This window comes from Mirounga leonina, unplaced genomic scaffold, assembly GCF_011800145.1.
Source record: "Mirounga leonina isolate KUSES-001 unplaced genomic scaffold, KU_Mleo_1.0 Mir_165, whole genome shotgun sequence".
In the NCBI taxonomy this organism is placed as follows: Eukaryota; Metazoa; Chordata; class Mammalia; order Carnivora; family Phocidae; genus Mirounga; species Mirounga leonina.
The window spans coordinates 35,248,201-35,260,625 of NW_023270415.1; the positions used below are offsets into that span (position 1 = coordinate 35,248,201).

Below are 12,425 nucleotides of genomic sequence, written 5' to 3' on the forward strand. Positions count from 1 at the left end.
TAGCTGGATAGAGTATTCTTTGCTGCATATTTTTCTCATTTAGTGCTCTGAATATATCCTGCCAGTCCTTTCTGGCCTGCCAGGTCTCTGTGGATAGGTCTGTTGCCAATCTAATGTTTCTACCCTTGTAGGTTGCATATCTCTTCTCCCGAGCTGCTTTCCTGATTTTCTCTTTGTCTATGAGACTCGTAATTTTTACTATTAGGTGTTGGGGTGTTGACCTATTTTTACTGAAAATGAGAGGGGTTTTCTGTGCTTCCTGGATTTTGATGCCTGTTTCTTTCCCCAAATTAGGGAAGTTCTCTGCTATAATTTGCTCCATTATACCTTCTGCCCCTCTCTCTCTCTCTTCTTCTTCTGGGATCCCAATTATTCTAATGTTGTTTCGTCTTATGGTATCGCTTATCTCTCGAATTCTGCCCTCGTGATCAGTAGTTGTTTATCTCTCTTTTTCTCAGCTTCTTTATTTTCCATCATTTCATCTTCTATATTACTGATTCTCTCTTCTGCCTCATTTATTCTAGCAGTTAGCACCCCCATTTTTGATTGTACCTCATTAATAGCCTTTTTGATTTTGACTTGGTTGGATTTTAGTCCTTTTACTTCTCCAGAAAGAGTTTCTCTAATAACTTCCATATTTTTTTCAAGCCCAGCTAGTATCTTTAAAGTGATGATTCTGAACTCTAGATCTGACATCGTACTAATGTCCATATTGAGTAGGTCCCTGGCAGTCAGTACTACCTCTTGTTCTTTTTGTTGAGGTGATTTTTTCCATCTTGTCATTTTGTGCAGAGGAGAATAGATTAATGAGAGAACAAAATGCTAGCAGAGTAACAACGTCCCCAGAAAATATACTCTAAACAAATCAGAAAAGACCTGAAGCAGTGGGAAAAGAAAAGGAAAGAGAGAAAAAAGAAAAAGAAAAAAAAGAAAAAGATAAAGATAAAAACAAAAACAAACAAAACAAAACAACAACAACAACAACAAAAAAACAGAATGTGATCAAATATGATCAGGCTGGTATATAGATCAGTGCCACACACTAGATTTGGGGTGTATTTTGGTCTTTTAGGAGAAAGTGCCTCTCAAAATTTTAAAGAAAGAAAAACTTATATATGTACAAAAATAAGGATTGATATGATGAAGGGATGGAATATGACTGTAAAGATGGAAATTATAAAATTTTTATAAAAGGAATTGATAAGAAGTTGTTTGAAAAAAGAAAGAAGAGGATTTAAAAAAAGAAAAAAGAAAAAAGAAAGGGAGAGGATGTGATCAGGCAGGGGAATAGAAAACACCATATACTAGAGATTTAGAGTATATTTTAATCTGTTAGAAGAAACTATCTCAAAATTTTAAAGAGAGAACAACTTATATATATAAGCCAAAAATACAGGTAACTACTATGAAGGGATAGAATATGACTCTAGAAATGAAAAATAAAAATGTTTTTTTTAAAAAAAGGGATTGATAAGATGTTGGTTGAAAAAGGGAAAAAGAAAAATTCAAAAAGAAAAAAAAAGAAAAAAAGACAGTTAAAAAAAATTAACTTTGAAAGACTAAAGAATCATGGTAAAAAAGCCATGAATTCTATGTGCAGTATTCCCCTATTGCTGGAGTTCTGCCATTCTCATTGATCGGTAAACTTGGTCTTGGCTGGCTGTTCTCGCTGATCTTCTGGGGAGGGGCCTGTTGCCGTGGTTTCCAAATGTCTCTGCCGGAGAGGGAATTGCCCCGCCCTTGCCCCCTCCCGGCTAAGTAATCTGCTCGGGTTTGCTCTCCAGGGCTTTTGTTCCCTGCGAGCTTTCCGTACAGCTTTGGAGGCGGAGAGTGAAAATGGTGGCCTCCCAATCTCCGCCCCGGAGGAGCCGAGAACTCGGGGCCCACTTCTCAGTGAGCCCCCAGAGAAAAGCCGTCAGTCACTCCCGTCTCCCCGGTCTCCGGCTACACTCTGTGCTCACCCGGCCTGTGACCACGCGTTTCTATCTCTGGCACCCGACCCCGGGTGGAGTCTCCAAACCCAGCAGATCCCTGCAGTGCACTCCCGCGCGGCTCCTCCTGGGGGAGGAAGGTGAGTGTCCCCGGATCTGCCGCTTGTTGGGTCCCTGTTGGAGGAGCAGGGGCCTGACTGTGCCGCGGATCACGGTTTATGACAACCCTGAATTGAGAGCCCGCGCCTGGGCTCCGCCTCTGCAGCCGGCTTCCCTGCTCCGTTACCTGGGAGCTCTGCCACACTCAGGCACCCCCGGTCTTTCTGTGACCCCGAGGGTCCTGAGACCACACTGTCCCGGAGGGTTCCACCCTCCGCTTAGCCACCAGAGTGAGGTCCCTCGGCGGAGCAGACTTTTAAAAGTTCCGATTTTGTGCTCCGCGGCTCTATCACTTGCCAGAAGCGGCCGATGGAGGCCCCTCCCCCGCCGTCTATCCTCCCGAATATCGCCTCGGATTCACTTCTCCGCACGTCCTACCTTCCAGAAAGTGGTCGCTTTTCTGATGAGAGTTGTTGCTATTCTTTTCTTCGATCTCCTGTTGGGTTTGTAGGTGTTCAGAATGGTTTGATCCCTATCCAGCTGAATTCCTGAGAGGAGACGAAATCCAGGTCTCCTACTCCTCTGCCATCTTGCTCCGCCCCCAGTAATTTGTGTCTTCTTTCTTTTTCTTTGTCACTGTGGTTAAAGGTTTGTCGATTTTCTTTATTTTTCAAACAACCATTTGCTTTCATTTATTTTCTCTATTTTTATGTTTTCAAAAAATTTTTTACTCTTATCTTTTCTCTTGGTTTGTGATTATTTTGCTCTTTTTTATCTTGTTTCTTAAGATGGAGGTTTAGTTCATTGATTCAAAACTATTATTGTTTTATAAAGTAAGCTTTTAGTGTTTTAAAGTTTTCTCTAATCACTGACTTAGCTGCAATCTTATAAATTTTGATATGTGGTATTATTTTCAATTCAAAATATTTTCTAATTTTTCTTATTGATTCTTCTTGACCCTTGGGTTATTTAGAAGTGTATTGCTTAATTTCCAAATATTTGGGATTTTCCAAATATCTTTCTGTATTTCTAGTCTAATTCCCTTGTATGTTTTCAATGTTTAAAAAGTAAGCTTTTTTATTACTATTCTGGGTAATAGAGTTTATCTTAGTGAACGTGACTTGTGCATTTTTCTGTTATTGGGTAGCTAATTCTATAAATGTAAGTTGTTCAGGTGTTCAATCATTTCTCCAATTTTTCTAACTATGCATTTCTTAGATTACTCATAGAAAATTGTTGAAATTTCTAATAATAATTGTGGCTATGTTTATTCCTCCTTTTAATTCTATTAGTTTTTGCTTCATGCATTTTAAAACTTTGCTATTAGAAGAATACACGTTTAGCATATTAATGTCTTCTTGATCCCTTTATAATTATGTAATGTCCCTCTTAATCCTGATAATTTTCTTTCTTTGTTGCCTACTTTGTACATAGCCTCGATAGCTTGCTTTTGAGTAATGTTTGAATGGTGTATTTTTCCCATCATTTTATTTTAAAATTATTTATATTTTTGTGTTTAAAGTTGGTTTCTTGTACATTGCATATACCTCAATCTTGTGTGTGTGTGTGTGTGTGTGTGTGTGTTTAATCCAAGTTCACAATCTCTATATTTTAATTCTGGTGTTTAGACCACATAAGTTCATTTAATATTACTGTGGTTGGATTTAATTCTTCCACTAGGTTATTTAGAAGTGTATTCTTCTATTTTCTATTTCTATTTCTAGTTTTCTATTATGTTCCACTTGTTCTTTTTTTTCACATTTTGCATTTTCTTTTGGATTATTTTTTTATGATTCCATTTTATATCTCCCCTACTGGCTTATTAATTATGATTCTTTAAAAAATATTTTTTGTGGTTACCTAGAATTAACAATACACAAATTTAATATATCATAGTCTACCTTCAAATAATATTTATACCACTTCACATGTAGTGTTAAAGCATTACAGCAATATATATCCACTTCTCTATAATTCTTTATGCTACTTTTTTCATACATTTATTTTATGTATGTTGTAAAACTCACAATACATTGCTTCTGTTTTTGTTTTAGATAATAAAATGTCTTTTAAAGCAATTAATAAGAAGTTTTTAATACTTATTTTTACTTCTGCCATTTTCAGAGCTTGTAATTTCTTTATGTAGATCCAAATTCCTGTCTGGTATCCTTCTACTGGAAGAAATTGAGTTAATATTTCTTGTAGCACAGGCTACTGACAATGAATTATCTCAAGCTTTGTTTACCCCAAAACATGTTTATTTTACTTTTGTTTCTTTCTTTCTTTTTTTTTTTTTTGAGAGATGTTCTCACTGATAGAGAATCTTGAGTTAACAGGGTTTTTTAAAAAATTTTATACTTTTGGGGTGCCTGGGTAGCTTAGTTGGTTAAGCATCCGACTCTTGATTTCATCTCAGGTCATGATCTCAGGGTCATGAGATCAAACCCCCCCATTGGGCTCTGTGCTCAGTGGGGAGTCTGCTTGAGATTCTCTCTCTCCCCCTCTCCCTTTGCTCCTCCCCTCACTTGCATGAATGCTTGCATTCTTTCTCTCTCTCTCAAATAAATAAATCTTTAAAATAAAAAGGTGTAAGACAATAGAGTAAATAGTATTTATGTCTGGAAACAAGGTTCAATTCTTTCTCTGTTCAGCTTTTGGTGAATTGAGGTGAATTTGTTTTTCTTTCTTTTTTTCTTTTTCATTCTCTCTCTCTTTTTAATGTGGCTACCCTCAGTCTATCATTGACTGTATATTCCTCTAGGATTATTTTGTACTTAGAGTGAGGGCTAGTTTGTAAGTTTTTTTCAGTATTCCTATTACACCTTTAGCTTTAGTCTTTTCCTATGGGTCTGTGCCTCAGGGAGGTTATTTTTCCACGTTCTTGCAACTTTCTTCAGCAGGAGACTGCTATTAATTGTTTCCTTGCTTGTTAGCCTGGAGTTAGAAGTTGCGGGGTTATTCTCTGTTGACCTGATTCAGCCTCAGTCTTATGCAGGCCTTCTGTCCCTGGGTCTCAGGAATTGGACTTTCTTGGTGATTTTGGCCTTACCCCAGTGGTGGGGTCTTTCTAATTGTCTGGACACAGGGAGTTTTCCTGCCCATACTCAGGAATGGAGGTTTTATTTGCTCACTTCCCTTAGTCCCCAACTGCAGTGGTTCTCCACTAGTATCCTGAGGATGACAGAGTTTGCTGCCTTTCCCAGAATGCCTTAAGCTTTTGTTCCATAGTAGAGACAGGGGAGAAGGATCCAGAGAGGGCTTCATGCTTTTCCTTCAGTAGCTGTTCCTCTCCTTTTCTTCATTTTGTGCTGCCACCAAAATCTCTACTAAGGTCCTAGTGAGGTCAGTGAAGAGTCTGTGAATGAATGTGAACTCTCATAGAGTCTGAGGCTCCTAAGGGTTATAAGTCACATTATAGCCCTCATTCACATTTTTAAAGAAATTTTAAGGTGATTTTTAGCTGGATTCTTACCAGCTAGTGTAGATTCTTCCTGGGATTCTTACCCAGTTCTGCCTTAGCTTATGCCCCTCTCTCCTTGGATGCATCTGACTTTCTTTAGATTTCTGCTGAGGTTTTTTTGCCTTGCAACCTCAGCTCTCTGATTTATTTTTTAAAAAGAGAGTTATACTTTTGTTGATTATTTGGCTTTTTCTGGTTCTTAGAGCATGGGAGAGACATTCTTTCTAGCTTTCTGCATGCTAAGCAGAATGCAAATAGGATTTTTAAAAGTAGAAAAGGAAGGTATATGGGCATGGAGCAGAATATTTCATAACAAGTATATGGAAATATTTCTGAAGTAATGATTATTATGTTCAGATTTTCAGATGTTACCATTTTGAAATATTGTCCCTCGGGTAATGCAAATATTATAAACCTGCTTTCAAAGGCCAAAACATTGTTTATTTTCCAAAATGATGGTTTTATGAAAAATGAAATAACTTTAAATTATGGAATTGTATTTACTGAAAATACAAATTATAGAATTGATGTTAAACCATAAAACAAAATAAGATATTCTAATATATAATATATTTCTTATAGTCAGTATTTAGTTTTTGAGAGATCCCCAAGGCGTTGCTAATCAGATCCTTTGCAATTTCTATAATTGCCTGCATTTGAATGTTTCAGTTGCATGTAAAAGAAAATCCAACTTAAACTGCCTTAAACTGAAAAGTAAATGCACTTTCTCATAAAAACAAAAATCCAAGGGCTATAAAAACTTTATGCACAGGTTGAAAGAGGGGTTCATAATGTTTAACAGGGCTTCAGTGACATTTCTCTTCGATCCCTCCCCTTGGCTTTCCTTTGGGTATCAGCTTAATCCTTTGTCTAGCTGAGCTATTCCATACCTTACATTTTGACATAATACTGTCAAAGGAAGGAAAAGGGGCCAGCATTCAAAGCAAAAACTCAAAATCCACTCTGTTTAAATCAGGTTTCGTCACATGCCTACTTCTGAACCAATCATTATCCCCAAGGGGATGTGACATGCTTCCTGGATTGGCCTAAATGACAGGATTCTTTCCTGGAAGTGGCAGTGAATTCAACTACCTTAGAATAAAATAAAATGCCAATGAATATCAAGAATACCTGGGAAGCAGAGAAATGGATGTTAGTGAAACACTTCTTAGTATCCATTCTACACATTTTTTATGTGCCTAGCAGGTATAAAGTACCAAACTAGACACTTTGGGGATTTAAAGTGCATGGAAAAAATTAACTATCTACATTCAAAAAAATAGAGCAAAATATGGCCTTATATGGCAAAGCAGCAGTAAGCATGTTGTTGAGGGATATTGTAAGAGAAAAGTCTTGGAAATTCTTCCATTGAAATATATTCCTGGAAGTCTTAGGATTTTAGAGCATGGAATTACCTGAAAGATTACTGAGTTTACCTTATTTTACAGATGAGGTAACAGAGACCAGAGACACTAAATGACTTGACAAAGGTCATGTGGGTGGCAGGTGTTGAAACCTGGGAGAGAACACAATTTCTTGGCTGTGAGTCTGCAGCTCTTTCCATTACCCCATGTTTATTCTGAAAAAGAAAAATTTTGTGATCACATAATGTGCACATAGTCATTTGTCACTATGTAATAGCCTTTTTGAAGTGATAAATTGATTGCAAAAGTTCTGTCCCCCTTTCCAAAGGCCAGGTTGTATGCATGCCTGCTTATGACTGTAACTTTCAGATTGAAAGGCATATTATTTTTTTTCTCTCTTGTTTCAAAGACATTTTTCAAATGTTTCACCTTTGACATTGCCATCTACTAATACTTATGAATATTAAGTAATGTTAGAGGTTAATGGACTACTAATGATAGAGTGTTGTAACTCAATTGGCCCCTTTTGGCATAAAATGCCCAATAAAATGCTCTTTTTATAGCAAAACTAAGTAGTCTTAGTTATATTGTGCCTGATTGAGGACAATGGTGTATTTTGTATATCCATGTGGCATAGCTATCTGTCAGAATAATATTAAAAGAGCATTTGTGATTTTTGTAAGTCATTTTTTAAATTATTGATGAATTTACCACTTTTCCTGTACCCTGCCATTTATAGTTATAATTCTTTTTAGTAGTGCTTGTTTTAAAATACTGTGCTTAAATAATTTAACTTTTTAAAATAGTATTTGATTGAGATAATTTTAAATGACACCTGAAGGAAATATTTTATATGTTAAAAGTAGCAATAGTATGATTAAAATTATTAGGGAGGAGTAAATTTTGACATTGATTTTACTAGCATTTTGTTATGAAAAGCTCTCATTAACCTTATATCTCTTTATAAAGGTAGAAGAATACTTTTTGAAGAAATGGGTCCAAAAGCTAAGTTTCCTTGAAAGTAAATTGAAATGTTTAATGTAATATAATAATAAGCATTTATATTGTTCTTGATATTTTGGTGCACAGAAGTATAACCAAAAGAGAATCTCTACTTTAACAAAACTGACAATCTTAGAGAAGAAATATGGCATGAACATGAGTAATTATATACTGTCAAATATGATATTGGTACTGAACTGGGACCTTGGGCTCTCTAAACAGTAGAAATTGATGAGAGGCCAAACATGAGTTCCAGGCAAGGCTTTATTGGAACTTATGCTCCAGCAGAAAGGTAAAAGTCCTTAGGCTGGCTTTCTGAGGAGAGATTGGGGAGAACTTTAGAAGACTTAGGCAGGAAAAGGGTGAAGTCTAAATATGTAGAGGTGGGAATATTTTTGGCATCTGTGCACTTCAAGGTCATGCTTCTTCATGTGTTGCATGTCTAATTAGCATGTTAAATCTCTACTCTTGGACATGATTATAACGAGGGAGAAAGTTGATGAAAGGTCAGTACTGGGGTCCATCCTGGTGCAGAATGGTTTGGTCAGGTTCTGGAAACCAAGCTTCTTTTTTAGGTGAATATCCTACTTTTGTATTCTCCTGAGATACCTTATTCAGGAGGCATGTGTCTCAGCTCTTCTTTCAATAGATCTGGCCAAGGAATACTGGTTTTTGTGATTAATGGTGAGGGGACCCGAGTCCAATCCTTGCTCTGTCTCAGTATGGGTATGAATAATACATAGTGATTTGACACTATAGGAGAAGAGATGACTTCAATGAGGGAGATTTAGGGAAAACTTGATAGAGAAGAAAGTAGGCTTTAAAAAGACTTAGAAGATGGAAAAAAAAGAAACAACAAGCCTTGAAGGCAAGAAGGATCCTAGAATTCTCAGGAAGTCTTTTTGTGGGGAAGATGGATCTATGAAGTAAAGTAGGTAGGATTACTGATTAAAAAAAAAAAGGTCAAATATAGTGAAACTGAATCTAATAGTGCTGAGAGTAGTAATAGGTTAACTATAGACTTGATTCTGTAGCTAGTGGTAGTCATTAAAAGTATGATCTTAGAGTCACATGGTCAAAGTATCTAAGTATACCTAAAAAAATATTATTTTGCACCTGTATAGGATGGACTTAAATATATGTGTGTAGGAGGTAGGAAAACGGTGCATGGAAAAAATCAAATGATGTTATTGCATATTTCAAACCAAATATGTTAAGTTCAGTTTGGAAGTGGGAAATGGAAAAAAGAAATTAAATATAATTAACATTCTAGAAATTGACTTGGTAAGCATGGTGACTAAATGAAGATATGTCTGGATTTATTGGGGATTAAGAAATATAATTTAGAGGAATAGAGAGTGTCAGATACTTTATGAAAAGTTGGAAGAATGAAGACTGAAAGCAGCTATTGAGTTTGTTAATTGAAAACCCTTTTTATAAAGATCAATTTTATAGAGTCATAGGGGTCCAATCATATTGCAAAGATTTGAGGGGTAAGTGAGAGATGAAAAAATGGGTTTGGAATTATAATTTAGTCTTGCCTTTTCCCAAAGAATTTTTTTCTTTCCTTCTATTTAAAAATTGTATAGTATTAGACTTTGATACTATTGAAAATGTTACTTATTCATACGGAATGTCTTTCATTAGTAACATGTAGATATTTTATAATACAGCCAGTCAGTTCTTCAGATGGATATTCAGGTACAGTCTTAATTTACAGATGTAAGTAGGAAATCCAGGTTGGACATATTCCTTTTTATTTTCATTTGTCCCATTTTCCTATTTTATTTTTTTATATATACAAATAAAATGAATACGCCTTTAAAACATTTTCATTAATCACATGGTGGTTCTAGCATACCCTTTCAAAGAATGTAATGTTTCTATTTTATTTAATTACTATTTAATTAGTGTACAGTTTGTGAGGGAGGGGGATAAATAATTCACAAGAGATAAGCAAGCAATGATTTGAGAATGTGCAAAACAGCATATTTTATAAAGATAGCTTCATCTAAGATTATTTCCTTTTTGTCATTCTCTAATATGTCCCCAAGAATGCTAATTTATCTTGATTTACTGCCTTGTGTGGAAGTTAATAACCTTCCAAGGATGGTTGACTGATGACAAGGTAGTGTTCCCCAGTATCTGCCAAAGATGAGTAAGTCATTGGAAATACATTAATTCATCAGAATATATCAGTTTCCAATATCCCACTAAATTAACAACTGGGGTATTTTTTTCAAATAACGCATTTAAAGCTTTATACAATTGGTGTGAATTGTCTGCAACTGAATTCTTAGTTTGCTTATCTTCAAAATTCTTTTTATTTTTTTATTTTTTCAACTTTATTGAGGAATAATTGACAAATTATAATTACACGTATTTAAGGTGTACAATGTGATGATTGGATATACATACACACTATGGAATGATTACCACTTTTCAGTATACTATATTGTTATTACAAATTTATATTGATTTAATTCTTACATGTAACAATTATAGGTAGATATATTAATTTAATTTTCCAAAAGGCAAAACTAAGACACAGGAAATTAAAATATTCAGGAGCAAAGACATAACAAGAGAAATAGTCAGGCTAGGGATTTACATCTACTGATTCCACTTCTCACTCTAGTCAGCCTTCCATCCTTGAAGAATGATTTTATTTATTTGCCATACTAAGAGAGTTCTTACTTGCCTCACATTTTCAGTCTAGAGGAACTACATCAGATTTAGTATTTCTGGGATAAATTTATAACTGCAGGTCTCAACTGGCTCATATATATTATATAAAAATTTTCCCCTCCTACGTATTTTGCAGTTCATTTTTATTTCCTGTGCTGGCTCCACTTTTTGTACCTGACTGCTAAATTCAGGTAATTTTTAGAGCTTATTGTTTTTTTTTCTTACTGTATTAATTTTTCCTAGGCCACCAATAACTTAGAAAAGAGTCTGTAAGTCATCCTTTCATAGATTTGTATCCCCAGATGTTACCTCTTTTCTGATCTTCAGACCTATTAGTTCTGAAATTGGATGTCTCATGGTCACCCATATTCAACATTCTCAAAACTTAATTTACCATCTCTCCACAACCTTGTAATTTCAAACTTGTTCTTCCCCCAGTATTCCCTCTCTCAGTAAGATGAAGGGCCTTTTTTCATTAGTGTAGTTACGTAAGACAGAAGCCTGGGAGTCATCTCTATTCCTCCTCCCTGTCTCATTCATGTCTGCCACCTTGAGTTTATCACCACATCTTTTTGCTGTTTCCTCCTAAATATCTATGACGGGGACTAAGTTATTAATATATGAATAAACATGATCTTTTCATCTCCCAATTTCTAAGATAAATATATCCTTATTTTATTTTTTTGCATGTGAGTTCTTGGCAACTCTTTTGTTGTATAGAATTTGGTAAAAGGATTGTACTAGTTACCCATCTGGTCTCTCCATAGTCACTCTTTCCCCCTTCTTCATCTATTCGTCATGTATCAGTCTATGAACTTTATGTGGCTTCCAAAGACACAGATTTGAGAGTTTTAGCATGAGGAGCCTAATACTTGGCTTTGACTCTAAGCTTCTTGACTGCATTTCCAACTTCATCTTATATCATTTTTTTTTTAAACTTTATTTACTTATTTGACAGAGAGAGAGCACAAGTAAGGGGAGTGGCAGAGGGAGAGGGAGAATCAGGCTCCCCTCTGAGCAAGGAGCCCAACATGGAACTTGATCCCAGGATGCTGGGATCATGACCCAAGCTGAAGACAGATGCTCAATGGACTGAGCCACCCAGGCACCCCTTTCTTATATCATTTACTCCTATTATCTGTGCTTTAAGTGTTCTAGGTTTATTGCATTCTGGCCTTATTCAGTTCCAGTAGTTACCTTTTTTTTTTTTCCTTATGTCTCAGAGACCTCTCACTGTCTCTCCCTTTAGCCCTAACTATTCTTCTTCTCCCATGCTTACAGTAGGAAGTGACTTCCATTTCCTTAGTTTTCCTTAATTTTGAATGTCATTTTATGAGGGAAGTCTATACTAATTCCAAAGATTAATCCCTCTTTACATGCTTCCATAATGCCCTATACTAATCATTTGTTTAAAATTGATATTCCCTCTAGGCATATTGGCACACACTAGGCCTGCAATAACTCTTGAATTCATGGCAGGATCCACTTCAGAACACACTTGATCTGTACAGTCTCTGCCATAACTTTGTGCTTTTCCGAAGAGTGACAAAACCCCTCTACCACTTCTCCTCCCTTAATTGCAAGGGAAGAGGATACTTTGTGGATCATCCAGGTGCACTGATAATTGTGCTAAGAATTCAGATAAGCAAAGGTACTAAAGGCTCAGGCTTGTCAGAGTAGGGTGGCTTTGGGATTCACTTTTTAACTTTTTAACTTTTTTTCCTCTCTTCCCCACAAGGCAGCTGCTATAATTAGAAGAGTTAGAGATGCTACTGAAGGGAAGGGCCCAAGTTTTGGAAATATTAAGCACAAACTCTTAGGTAAAACTCTTCTTAGATCTTAGAGCAAATGTTTCCTTTTCCTGTTATTTCCTTGATGTTT

The 12,425-nt window shown here is 35.8% G+C and overlaps 1 protein-coding gene across 1 annotated transcript in view; it reads left to right on the forward strand.

Annotated features, from left to right (window-relative positions):
• CNBD1 (cyclic nucleotide binding domain containing 1) overlaps nucleotides 1–12,425 on the forward strand; it is a 341,528-nt gene that overhangs the window by 128,444 nt on the left and 200,659 nt on the right. The window lies entirely within an intron of this gene.